Source organism: Nannobrachium achirus (assembly GCF_963921795.1).
Source record: "Nannobrachium achirus genome assembly, chromosome: 9".
Classification (NCBI taxonomy): Eukaryota; Metazoa; Chordata; class Actinopteri; order Myctophiformes; family Myctophidae; genus Nannobrachium; species Nannobrachium achirus.
In genome coordinates this window covers 49,783,914-49,797,955 of record NC_137818.1, presented here as the reverse complement: position 1 = coordinate 49,797,955, position 14,042 = coordinate 49,783,914, and the positions used below count along the sequence as shown (strand labels likewise).

At 43.2% G+C, this 14,042-nt stretch overlaps 1 protein-coding gene across 1 annotated transcript in view; it reads right to left on the bottom strand.

Annotated features, from left to right (window-relative positions):
• The window catches only part of LOC308290942 (plexin-A1-like), a gene marked incomplete at its 5' end in the record, with an annotated part of 341,256 nt that overhangs the window by 278,197 nt on the left and 49,017 nt on the right, over positions 1–14,042 (bottom strand). The window lies entirely within an intron of this gene.

Here is a 14,042-nt window from a genome sequence, read left to right as displayed (position 1 = left end):
TGATTCCCGTTGAAGCGTTCAATTGTAGTCTGAACTTCTTTAAACAGATTTATGAGGAAATGTCTGCAGAGAGATTTATGAGCACAGCTCCAGATCAACATCTAACTGTGTTACTTAAAAAAGTACAGTGACTCAACAACACACCACACAAAACTAAAGTACACAAACCCACTACCATTCACCTATTCCAGTCTATATCTACCTTAGCTTTAGCCCCATTTCCACTGTAGGGCCAACCCAGAACTAGAACCAGAACTTTCCAGAACCAAGTTCCGGGACCAAGTTCCACTTAGGTTTCCATATAACCAGAACTAACTGGGAAGGTCCCAAAAAAGAGCAGGCTGGCCCCGCCCATAGGTTCCCAGTAGGGATGGTCCGATCAGGTTTTTTGGAACCGATCACCGAGCACCGATCACAAAAGTTTGATCACCCGATACCGATCAATCACCGATCCGATCAAGTTATTATTTATATTTTCTAAATGTTAATGTTTTAACTTTAATTCATTCACTCATGAATTCATTTATATATTTGCCTTATAGTTATTTACCAGCATTACTATGTATTTATTATCATAGCAGTAACTAATTATTCCTTCAGCACTGTGGAAATCAATACCCCAAAATGTCCTCAAGTGGGCATACTGAACTGCTGGTTGATTGGATGCACCGATCCGATCCGATCGGTGAATTTACCTTTTGATCTAAACCACCGATTATCGCCGATCACGCTTTGATCGACCCGATCCGATCCATTGCCGATTGATCGGTAACATCTCTAGTTCCCAGAACTCAAGTTTAGTTCTACCTCAGGAGAAGGACCAAAAAAAAGGTTCCAGGGTTCTGGGGTACATGGAAAATGTACTTCATAATTTGTCATTTTGAATACTGAAGTATTTCATTGACTATATGAGAGAGAGAGAGAGAGAGAGAGAGCACGTTAACGCACCAATAGGCAAAATATAATTGCATACAGTAGATATATTCTCTCTCTGTTCATTCTAAATGTATGTTGTTGTTAATAGTGTTATGTGCAACCATATTTTCGGGCAGTGTGTTTGACATTCTGTCACTATGGCTGTTGCTGCTCAGTCATGAATGTAGAGGACAGACACACAACAGATGTGATGAGCTAATGCTGCTAGAGGCTAACCAAGCTGGGGTAGGACTGTGGCAGTGGTGTTCACTGGATGGAAATGTCATGGAGTTCAGCACAGGGTCACAAGTTCAGTCGCTGCAGTCCCTTGCCACACACACACACACACACACACACACACACACACACACACACACACACACACACACACACACACACACACACACACACACACACACACACACACACACACACACACACACACACACACACACACACACACACACACACACACACAGAGTGGTGTCTGGCTACTGTCAAACATCTGCAGAACAGTGCTTGTGTGTGTGCATGTGTGCGTTTGTGTGCGTGCGTGCATGCGTGCTGGCTACATGGCTACAGTCTCAACATTGCAACATTCTTTCATTGAGTCCATTGGAGACTGGAACTTTTGCTAAAAAGTCAAGACATACAGATCCATCTCGAAAAATGTGAATATTGTGTAAAAGAAAGATTTCTTCAAACTTTCATATATTTCTTGAAACCTTCATATATTCTAGATACATTGCACATTCAGTGAATTATTCCAAACCTATTTTTGTTAAAGTGATCCTTGACTAATTAGTCCCCCCAGGAATCTGCGGAGAAAAAGTCTTGATTCCGCGGAGAACAATCCTGATTCTGCGGAATTCTGTGGAGAACATTTCTTGATTCCGTGGACATTAAAAAACAACCTGAAATGACCAGTTATCAAGCAGAAAATGATATAGTTCTAACAATAAAGTAAAACCCTTCATGAAATACCTACAATTAATTGTAATTATTGGTTAGAATAATCAAATAATCATTTTTGAGAATATAAATCTAATATTAAATCTATTATTTTTTAATTGCTATTGTTTTTAATAATTACTTTCTGTTGCAAAGACTATATTGTCATCCAAACCATGCCCATAGTAACCACATTTTAGAGGATAGCCTACCTACTACCTAGTATGGGTGTAATATTTATTTATTCTCTTCTGCATTAGCATTGTTATTGCCAGGACCATAGAGGCATAGAGAGGAACTATAGTTCAGGACACAGTTTCTGTCAGGAACGAATGTGGGACCGGACCAATACAGTGTCAGTGCTAACAGGAGGGAAGCTAAGCTATTCCCCAGGCTCTGTATGAGGTGGCCACTGATCAAACCATGTACACATCGTTTTATAATAGTAGTAATAACTACTCCCGCCGCTCTGCTGCCACTCGCGACTGTTATTCCGCGGCCGTCAGAAAAGTCCGCGAATGGCCGTGAAATCCGCGGGTGGTCGCGATTTCCGCGAAAATTTCTGCGATCGCGGAATCGCGGATTCCTGGGGGGACTAACTAATACGACAAATATGCCTTAATCTATCTATCTATAAATGCGAGAAGTCTCTGCGTGTGTGTTTGTAATCCGCGTATCTCGAGAACCGTTCGTCCCACCGGCTTCAGATTCGGCACACACGTTCCCCGCCGCAGCACGGAGTGCAGTGCCGGGCCTCGACCCGACCCGACGCGCGGTTTTCCCTAACCGGCGCGAAACGTTCGGAATCTCCTTATGCGGAAATCGGCGCAAAATCGGCGCAAGCGCTGACTCATTGTGACATCACTGCAGTGCCGGGTGCAAGCGCTGAGTCATTGTGACATCACTGCAGGCAGATACAGGGTCCTAGCCTCGACCCAACAGACTGAGATCTCCATATATGGGCATATGGGCAGATACAGAGATCTCCATATATGGGCAATACAGGGGCCTTGCCTCGACCCGACAGATATCTCCGTATATGGGCATAAAAGGGACACAGACAGATATATGGGCATAAAAGGGACACAGACTGAGATCTCCATGACAGATATCTCCGTATATGGGCATAAAAGGGACACAGACTGAAACAGAGAATGGGCATATGGGCAGATACAGAGATCTCCATATATGGGCATATGGGCATAAAATGGACGCAGATATATGGGCATAAAAGGGACACAGACTGAGATCTCCATATATGGGCATATGGGCAGATACAGAGATCTCCATATATGGGCATATGGGCATAAAATAAGTAGATACAGGGTCCTAGCCTCGACCCAACAGACTGAGATCTCCATATATGGGCATATGGGCAGATACAGAGATCTCCATATATGGGCAATACAGGGGCCTTGCCTCGACCCGACAGATATCTCCGTATATGGGCATAAAAGGGACACAGACAGATATATGGGCATAAAAGGGACACAGACTGAGATCTCCATGACAGATATCTCCGTATATGGGCATAAAAGGGACACAGACTGATACAGAGAATGGGCATATGGGCAGATACAGAGATCTCCATATATGGGCATATGGGCATAAAATGGACGCAGATATATGGGCATAAAAGGGACATAGACTGAGATCTCCATATATGGGCATATGGGCAGATACAGAGATCTCCATATATGGGCATATGGGCATAAAAGATGGACACAGATAGAGTATATGGGCATAAAAGGGACACAGACAGATACAGAGATCTCCATATAATGGGGTTTGCATTAAAGGGTGGGGCATTCATTCCCTATTTACATCGTTCCCGAGTTGGCCAGGTCGCAAACTCCATATATGGGCATAAATGGGCACAGGCAAACAGATGGTCAAACCAGGTCCTACAGAGATCTCCATATATGGGCAGAAAATGGACGTAGACAGACATATCTCTCCATATATGGGCATAAATGGACACACGCAAACAGATGGTCAAAACGGATCCTATGACAACAGGTATAATGGGGTTTGCATTAAAGGGCGGGGCATTCATTCCCTATTTACATTGTTCCCGAGTTGGCCAGGCCGCCGACTCGGGCGGCCGAGCTTCTAGTACATTATAATTGTCCTCTATAATTACAATGTAAAATTAAAAACACCTTAAATATTTTATTTCTTCTAGAAATAGCTAATCTTTCACTCAATAGGGGAAATGCCTGTCGCAAGTTGATGATGTCATAAATGTAATTTGTGATCTATCCCTATGGAATTTATGGAATGCATGTGCAAATAAAAAACAAACGTAATACTTCCTATGGTTAATATGAGCATCAAATCAATATTTCAAATGTGTTTGTGGTTTATTTTGCACATGCATGCCATAAATTAGACCACACATAACATTTATGACATCATCAACTTGCGACAGGCATTTCCCCTATTGACTGAAAGATTAGCTATTTCTAGAAGAAATAAAATATTTGAGATGTTTTTAATTTTACATTGTAGTTATAGAGGACAATTATAATGTATATTAAGGCATATTTGTCGTATTAGCCAGGGATCACTTTAAAAAATAATATTTGTTATGGCATACAGCTTGTGAATATCAAAAGTCCATATTTCAAAATATTACCACTCAAAACAAGGATTTATAATAGAGAAATGTCAACCTTCAGAAGTGTCTGCAGTCAGTTATGATTTGGGGTGCTATGGCATCTCAATATGCCTCTATTGGTCATGACTGAGCTAATCACTAACATGATGACTCATGGAGCATGGCATGGGTGTTGTTTCTGGATTAGCGAGTGGGGCTTTAGAAACCTCTTCAAGTGAGAGAGAGAGAAGGCCATAGCTCAAGGTTCTTCAACAGGGTGTCCGGGACCCCTAGGGGGTCCTCAGAGTTACTATTACTTTACATTTAATTGGATTTGGATACAATCGGCCCGATTCATCAAGCACTTTACGGCCAAATTACACCCATATTTTGATCTTACCGGCATTTAGGACAATTCCCAAATTAGGGGTCAGATTCAGCAATGTTTTTTTGTCATAGATTTTGAAGGGATTTTGAAGGTAAGACAGAAATATAAGCCAAGATTTATTTCCACTTTATTTACGACCAGATTGATGAATCGGGCCCAATTTGCGGAAAAGGGTAAGACGCAGCAATATTGTCAAATTTTCCCGCCCGCGTCGTCATATGCCTGCACCCCTTAGCAGACAACAAGGCCTCACCCCCCCCCCCCCCCCTCCCCCGACAGAGGAAAAAGAGGGGGGGGGGGGAGAGAGAGAGAGAGAGAGAGAGAGAGAGAGAGAGAGAGAGAAAGAGAGAGAGATAGGCAGCATGTCATTTTGATATGAGTACTAAAGTATGAAATTACATAAGAGAATGAGAGAGGGAGGAGAGGGAGAGAGAGAGAGAGATTGAGATGTGTAGCAGCATTATGCAGATGTATTGTATAGTGTTATAATGACACTGGCAGACAGAGAGATGTAATCATGTTCAAGGGGGAGGCTCCAACAAAACTATTTATTACACACGCACATTCGCGCAACCTTAATTCCATTTAAACTGTCATCGCTCCTCTCTGCACGTGCACACACCCACGCACACACATACAGAGCGATGGATGAGAGATGGAAAGACAGTGGGCGCCGTTAGACGTGGCAGTGTTGAATAAATGACTATTTATCTCTTATTGTGTCTCGTTTAAGATAATTCATTGAATCGGATCATTTGATCTTTTCCCTCTCTCTCTCTCTCTCTGTGTGATGGCTTCCAGCACCGTGGAAGACGGTCTGGAAATCTTGTGTGTGTATGTGCATGTGTGCGTGTGCGTGCATGCGTGCGTGCGTGCGTGCGTGCGTGCGTGACTGAAAAAGACGAAATAACATGCCATTCTTCCATAAACAGGAATTTATTCTACATTCGCTCACCCCGGCTTAGAGCATTGGTTCTCCAAGTGGGGTCCAAGTTCAAGTTCATTTATTGTTTGTCCCCGAAGGGGGGTTGCAGCAATATATAAAAGCATATATCTGTCACAAAAGACACATAAAAACACATAGGACACATAGAGCAATAAAAAGGTCCTTGAGAGCATTCCAGGGGGTCCACAGCTAAATGATAGTTAGGAACCAAATGGACTTAAATTAACATTGATTTTGCTATATAAATTGGGGTCCTAGAGGTCCTTGAAATTAAAATGGTTGAGAATCACTGTTAGAGCCGTAAAAAAACTTCTCTCGTGTGGTCCCTGGCATATCTTTTCAAATGGGGGTCCGCAGCTAGTAAGTGTCAATTTGTGGCTCCTTGACGTGAAAAGCGTATAGTTCACAAAGTATGGTCAAGGGTCTCACAGGGTTCCCCGTTCCAAATGGACCCTCAAAATGTCTGTTAACTCTCTGAGAGTGTACAAATGGAATCAAATCTGGATCCAGATTTGGTTCTGTGTGTAAACCGTTAGAGCTATGGGGGATCCTTGAGATTCAAAAGGTTTTGGAACCACTGCTTTAGAACAGTGGTTCTCAACCTTTTCAGGCCGCGACCTAGCCTGACACTCAGCCTGAATTGACATTTCGTTTCACTTCATTATTCAGTCTGAAAGTGCTTTCCCCCAAGGCGATTGCAGGGATGGGCGTTGCCAAAAAGAGGCAGTCTTCAGCGATTGGTTCACCGACCAACACATGACATAGTGTGGCTGGCTAGTGGCTAGCCTGTTGCTTGCTAGTGCTACTTGCTAACCAAAGAAACAGTCAGAATAGGAGCACTACGAACTAGTAATCAAACACACCATAACATGCCTGCTACTGGTGTTTCATAGCGAGATCGATACGATCGCATTTTACCGCAATTTACCGCATTTTATCACGACGCGATGCACGGTACGGTACGGCGGCAGCGCTGGTGTACTTGGAAACACACATGAGTTCTGGGAAACCCCCACCCACGCTGATCACAAGACACTGATTCACGACGCTGATTCGCCGTACGGATTTTCAACCGAGGGAGGACTCTTCAATGAGAGCACTTCTAGACCCCTGAATCGCCAAAACAAAAAATTTAAAGGGGTGTGGCTAGCGATTCAGGGTCTGGAACTAGGCTAGCCGCGACCCCCAAAATAATCATATATTAACTGGGGGCCCCCCAGAGTTGAGGGTTAAAATTTTGTATAACACAGTTCTATTGTGAAAATAGCAGATCTACAGTACATGCAACACATCGCCTTGCAACGCGAGGTGTTGTGAGCATGTAGATCGGCTATTTTCACAATTTCTGCCTCTAATATTTGGACAATGTTTTATTTGTAATTTTAGAGATATTAAAAAGTCCTTAAATTGTCACTTTAGCAATGTCCAGATTGCCATCTATACACTTCCAAAGGAGGTTCTGAACGGTAAAAGAACAGTTGCGCCAATGAGGTGAGCACATTGTAATTTGCAATTGTGCATGTTTCGAGCAGTTAGAGCAGGGGTTCCCAAACTTTTTTGTCTCAGGGCACCCCATAAATATTTTTTTAATCCGAGGCACCCCTACATTATAATTTTCACTCCCAGCACCTTATATTTATAGCATATCGTCGTTGTCAGGAGGAAACCTTGTATGTCCAAAACCGTTCGTGTTGTATTTATTGTAAAATAAATAATCGTGTTGTACAAAAGACGTACACATTTGACAGTGAAGATATTTCAGTGATTATGTTGTGAGGAAAACGTTGAGATAATAGCCATTTTGGTTAGAAGTGACTGAAAATAACTTTGTACTTCAAGTTTAAAATGATACAAAATATTTTTTCAAGTGTCCAAATAAATTCCAAATATTATCAAATTATCTCGCGGCACCCCTGGACAGCCGTCGCGGCACCCTGTCACCCACTTTGAAAACCCCTGAGTTAGAGGACCAAACGGCCTCACCGGGCATACTCCTCCTCTCGCCGCTATAACTCTCGTAGAGAGAAACCGTCTTCAAAATAAAAGCGCCCTACAGGAGTTATAATTTATGGCTAGCCTTAGAGAGAGAGAGGGAGAGAGAGAGAGAGATGCCAATAAGACTAATAGACTATAGAGAGAATGAGGAAATCAGACAGGACATAGACAGGAAACAATCAATCAAGTCCCCCTTTACACCCCCCCTCCCCTCCCCCACCATGTCTCCCTCTTTCTCTCTCGCTGTCTCTCTTCCTCTCTGGTGACCTCCAACCTCTGCGACCCCAGACTCCAGCTCTCACTGGCACAAACGTCGTATGTATGTGTAAGCGTGCGCATGCGTGTGTGTGCGCGTGCGTGTGTGTGCGTGCACGCGCGCTCTCTGTCTGAATGAAACATTTCCATCACAAACGGTAGATGAGGACGCCCACTCTGCCTCCTCTGTACAGTGCACTCTGCTGTTCTCCTGAGGGGCCGGTTCCCGCACCTTGCAGCGTTGTCAGAGCAACACACGCATGCACGCACGCACGCACACGCAAAAGCACACACACACACACACACACACACACACACACACACACACACACACACACACACACACTCACACACACACACACACACACACACACACACACACACACACACACACACACACACACACACACACACACACACACACACACACACACACAGAGAGAGAGAGAGAGTGTCTCTGTGTGTTAACCCACTCCCATGCTGTCTAATAATCTGTTGTCCTCCCACCTGCCCCTGCCTCTACTCTCTAATCCCTCCATCCACATTCTGTCTACTGCTGGGACACCTGGTTGAGACCAGCGCAGAGAGAGAGAGAGAGAGAGAGAGAGAGAGAGAGAGAGAGAGAGAGAGAGAACTTTAAGAACTATTTAAGCCTCTTTTTTTCAAAGTCGCTTTTTTGCAGTACAAGAAAAACATGACGATCAAACGATGCTATCCGACTACTGAAGATGCATATGATTAGACCTGTCAAACCACAGCATTAGACTACACTGCCACAGAACTGCACAGAGGCTCAATAGAATAGAGAGAGAAATAGAGAGACCGAGAGAGTCATGCCACGTAGGTTGGCATAGCAGTTGGCACCCTGCTGAGAGGCGAAGCCAGCAGGCTGTTTGGACAGGCACGCCTCCTCTCTCTCTCTCTCTCTCACTCTCTCTCTCTCTCTCTCTCTCTCTCTCTCTCTCTCTGTGTGACTCCTGCGGTTGGGAGGTGACCCACATGATGTGGTGCAGCCCCCTTGCTTTAAATTCACGCCTCCCTCAGTGGACCCACTCTCCAGGCCTCCACTTGCACTTGGCCTGTGTTCAGGTGTTGGACTGGATCACACACTGACCACTAACAGTGTGTCGAGACAGGACAAAACCTTACCACACTGCTGTCAAAGTGTGACCAGAGCCCTATTTGGGTCCAATCCCAATTTTGGACAGTCCTAGAACAGAGCGACTCAAAGTGGGGACACACAGGGGTCCCTCAGGGGGTTCCAGTGGGTATCCAGCAACATGTTATCTAATTACAATCTAAAACATGAACCCTTGTTGTAAAAAAACAAAGTTGTCCTTTAAAGGCCCGTTCACATTGAGCCGATCCCGGGGCCGAGGATCCCCGAGCAGATTTCGGGAGGACCCCCCGGGAAAATCGTTTGGTCGGCCCCGGAATCGGTCTTGGGCTTGAACAGTACCCCGACACGATCGGATTATGTTAATTAGCTTTTTTATGACCTCGGGACTCGTCGGGAGCACTCACGATAATATCAAAAAAGCTTGATATTCTCGGGTCATCGGGTAGGAATCCTTTACAATTATTGTCGTCTGAATGAGCTCACGGGATTGCTTGAGATTATATGAAGCCAGCTGCTCCTCTTCTGCCTTTTAGGAGTGGACACTGGCGTTCTTTTTTCTCTCTTTTTTTTTTGCTGCGCAGATTTGGCTAGGGCAGTGTATGCTATTCTATCACCTCACAAAAAGCCTTTCCCCATGACAACACGTGGGGATATATAATATCTTTATTATATTTATATAAGATAGGCTAATAATATATTTGGCTTGGAGTTGTCAAATCATCTTTTACGGCGTCACAACGGCAAGGTTTGGTTTGGCACGGCAATGTACTCACGTTGGCTGGTAGGTATTCCATGTCGTCTCTCCACTGAAGTAGCATAGTATCCAATCCAACATGTCCCGTTCGCAAAGTGAACAAAAGCAGCTGATGAACAGCGCGCGACGGCGCTGTCATTTGATGCACATTGATTGCATTAGTATTTTGTAGGCCTACACTGTAAAGAGTAGAAGGGGAAGACCTTGAAATGTTCGAGAAACACAGAATCCACAGCGCCAATATTTATTATAATGTAAATACAAATATTGTCGTCTGAATGAGCACACGGGATCAGATTATATGAAGCCATCTCCTCCTCCTTTTTTTTAGGCTGCGCAGAGTGTAGGCTATTCTGTCACCTCACAATAGAATAGCCTACACTTTTATTATTATTATCCTACTTACTTTTTACTTTAGCCTACTTTCTCCCTAAAATGTTGTAATCACTTTTTCAAAAACGTTATAGCCTATAGCGTTCTTTTTTTTTCTCCTTTTTTTCTTCTGCGCAGTCATTTGGCGACAAGGCAGTGTAGGCCTATTCTATCACCTCACGAAAGCCTTTCCCCATATATATATAATATATTTTTTATATTTATAAAAGATAATAATATATTGGGCTATCATCATCCTTTTTCTTTTTTTTTGTTGTTCGCTTCACGCTGTTGGTTACAACAATATATTCATTAGTTATTTATTTTGGTCGGCAAAGCCCATGCCTGCAAAGCCCAATGTCTGGCTGGTTGCCGTTAAAATGCTGGTTGATGCTATATGCCACATTATTATTCATATAGCCTAATGTCATCATACTCAAAGTCAGAGAGACATACATTCCTTGGGATTTTTTTTCTTTTTTACTACGTGCGGTCTTTTTTCTTGTTTTGTTTGGTGTTGTATGACCACAACTCATTAACACCACGCAATTTAGGCTATTGTTCAAAAAGGTATATCATTCCCACAAAGGTAGTCTATATCATTCCCACGTAATATTACAGTGCACACAGGATTATTTGGTCATCAAAATGCGCAGCATGGTTAGGCTATGTTCCCAAAATAACAGATCTGTTCTCTGTAGACGCAGCTATGGCACAGTGCATTGTGAGCTTGTATCTGCTTTTTTGGCTATCAACGAACGCGAAGATGGATAGGCCTATTACATGAAAAAGGTTCACGACTCAGCCTAATATATTAATAAATTAAAAGGGTTCTAAATCGACCTATACAAGTGCTACTCTGACAGTGTTGGTTGAAGGCGCTTAAGGTGGGACAGTCACAGACTGAGTTCAAGTTTAAACCTCTCTTTCTTTTTTTGTGCGGAGAAAGGCTCACTTTGATGTAATGGGCAATTTCCTATATTGAACATGCACACCTGCAAGCATTCTCAATGATGAGAAGAAGCTTGGCCACTTTTGAGAGCGGACCACCACCTGGAACTGATGCGCTAATTATTTATCTGGCCTAGTTTCGCGCAATGATGTAATGATTAATTTGAGCTCCATATAAGTGAGTTCCAACCTGCATCTTCGAGGTGGCTTTTGATGGCGTTTCACCTTCAACAGATTGGCAGCACTGCAGGACTCATTGCATATGCAAACAGAAGGTAATAAATGGGAGCATAGCCTAATTACAATGCGTGTCTCATAAAAAACAATATATATTTTATAGTTGAAGGGCAAATAGACGTTATACACAGTAGTATGGTCGTCAATGTGCGAGCCCATGGCACCTTCCGCGACACCACGTTGGGTCGGGACACATAGTTTGAGAACCGAGGCTGGAGCCTTGTTTCTTTATTCAATCAACTGCCAGAAAAAATAAAATAAAACTTTTTCCCCAATCAACTCTGGCCCGAGATCGCTAGGGGTGGTCATCCAGGATATCTGGCTCATTTGTAATGGTCTGAGATATTTCACTTGGCACAGCGGGATATACCGGGCCCGAATTCAAGGCAGAGGATCGCTGTCGTTTGAAATGAACACCGATAAACCCCCGGGCACGAGATCTGATCTGATGCAATATCGCATTTCGTCTGCGTGGGCCCTAAGACAATGTTTCTCAAAGTGGATTCCAGGGACTCTGTGGGTTCCTTTAGGGGGGTCTACATGGAGCCATTGAAGTCAGTAACTCTGACCGTGTACAAATGGAATCAAATGGACCCGTCAGGGTCCATTTGGTTCCATTTGTACACGGTCAGAGTTGAGGGAAGACCTTGAAATTTAAAAGTTTGAGAAACACTGCTTTAAGACAGCATCAAAATCGGGTTTAACCGCTTTAAACCTATACAGTACTTCAGCTATTTGAAAATAGCCGATCTATAGTGAGCGTGTAGATCTGCTATTGTGTCCCTGGCACAAAAGCTTTTCAGATGGGTGTTTGTGGTCAAATGCATAATGAGTTTGGGGGTCCGTGTTCGTGACAAGAAAAGGTTTGAGAACCACTGGACTAGAGCCTGGGCGATGCCAGATTCCTGGCTCCGGTGCCCATCCCGATGTTGGAGAGTCCCAGACCACAGAGTGTGATGGCTACACTTTAAACACATAAATACACATGTTAATTAAAAAAAAGAGCTATGCATTGTTTAATTGTGTCATTAATGACATTTAGAGGAAACGTGATGTACAGCAGTGGTTCTCAACCTTTTCAGGCCGCGACCCCCAAAATAATCATATTTTAACTGGGGACCCTACCAGCGAGTTGAGACATTACATTTTAACACAGTTAGTTCTATTGTGAAAATAGCAGATCTACATGCTCACAGCATATAGATCGGCTATTTTCACAATTTCTGCCTCTAATATTTGACAATTTGGCCAATGTTTAATTTGTCATTTTAGAGGTATTAAAAAGTCCTTAACTTGTCACTTTAGAAATGTGCATAAACCCTCTATACACTTAAACTTCATGTTGATTTGTTTACTTTTGAGTGCGAAAACAATGTTGCACATTAAGTTAATTATCTGGCGACCCCCAAAATAATTTGCCCCGCAAGTTGAGAACCACTGACGTACAGTATGGACACTTGTGTGGCCCCTAGATACTTCTACGCTGAAAGGTCCTCAGTGTTTATTTAACAGTGTACAAACTACAAACGCAACCAAATGGACCCGTTCATTTAGCTTCCATTTGTATACTCTCAGAGTTACAAAACCTGGCGATCTGTGCCGTTCCTAGTGAGCTACGTGTCACGCTAGCAAACACAATGCTCTTTATTATTCTAAACAGGAACTGGGTGGTATGCTAATCAGATTACTGTAAAGCACCCGGCAAGTCCAGAGACTTTTTCTTTTTCCTTTAATTCAGTCCGACTGTGTTGTGGTCACATGACATCATGGCTGTATGTTAGCTGGAGGGTCAGAGGTGAGTGTTTGATGTGCGTATTCAGCTGTAGCTGAAGTCATATGGTCACTACTTTGTCCCCCACGAGTTCACTGAGTTCCATTCACGCTATGGACCGTGCAGTGTGTGTGTGTGTGTGTGTGTGTGTGTGTGTGTGTGTGTGTGTGTGTGTGTGTGTGTGTGTGTGTGTGTGTGTGTGTGTGTGTGTGTGTGTGTGTGTGTGTTGGGGCAGGGGGGGGTAATTAGATCTGTGACGTGTGTCTTTAACCACTTGCATCCATATTCCGGGGGGAACATTTCATAGCCAAACATAGCTGATCTACAAGCCCACAAAGTGGTGCGGTGCGACTAATCCGTTACTTCCATTGATCCAAACAGGAACAAAATCAAACGATTGACCATTAAAATAAATATAAGATAATCCGAAAATGTGAACCCGTCCCATTAATCCATTAAGGCCTGAGGCCGATTCTTAAAAATGCATTTTCTGAAAAAAATAATGTTTCTATATCAGTGGTGCTCAAACCTTTTTAACGTCAAGGGCCCCTAGAATTATATAGCCTGGAATCAGACAAATACGTCTTTTAAAAATGCAGTGATATAGTCTGGCTACACAAGGCCAAGAATTATATATATTTCACCACAAACCACCATTCCAAAATATTTTGTTCTAGGGACCCCGTGAAAGAAAGATATGAGTTACAAATGTTCGCTTTAAAAAAACATATTCAAAAGATGTGCACAAATTGTCATGATTTTACAAAAATAGCAGATCTACAAGCACC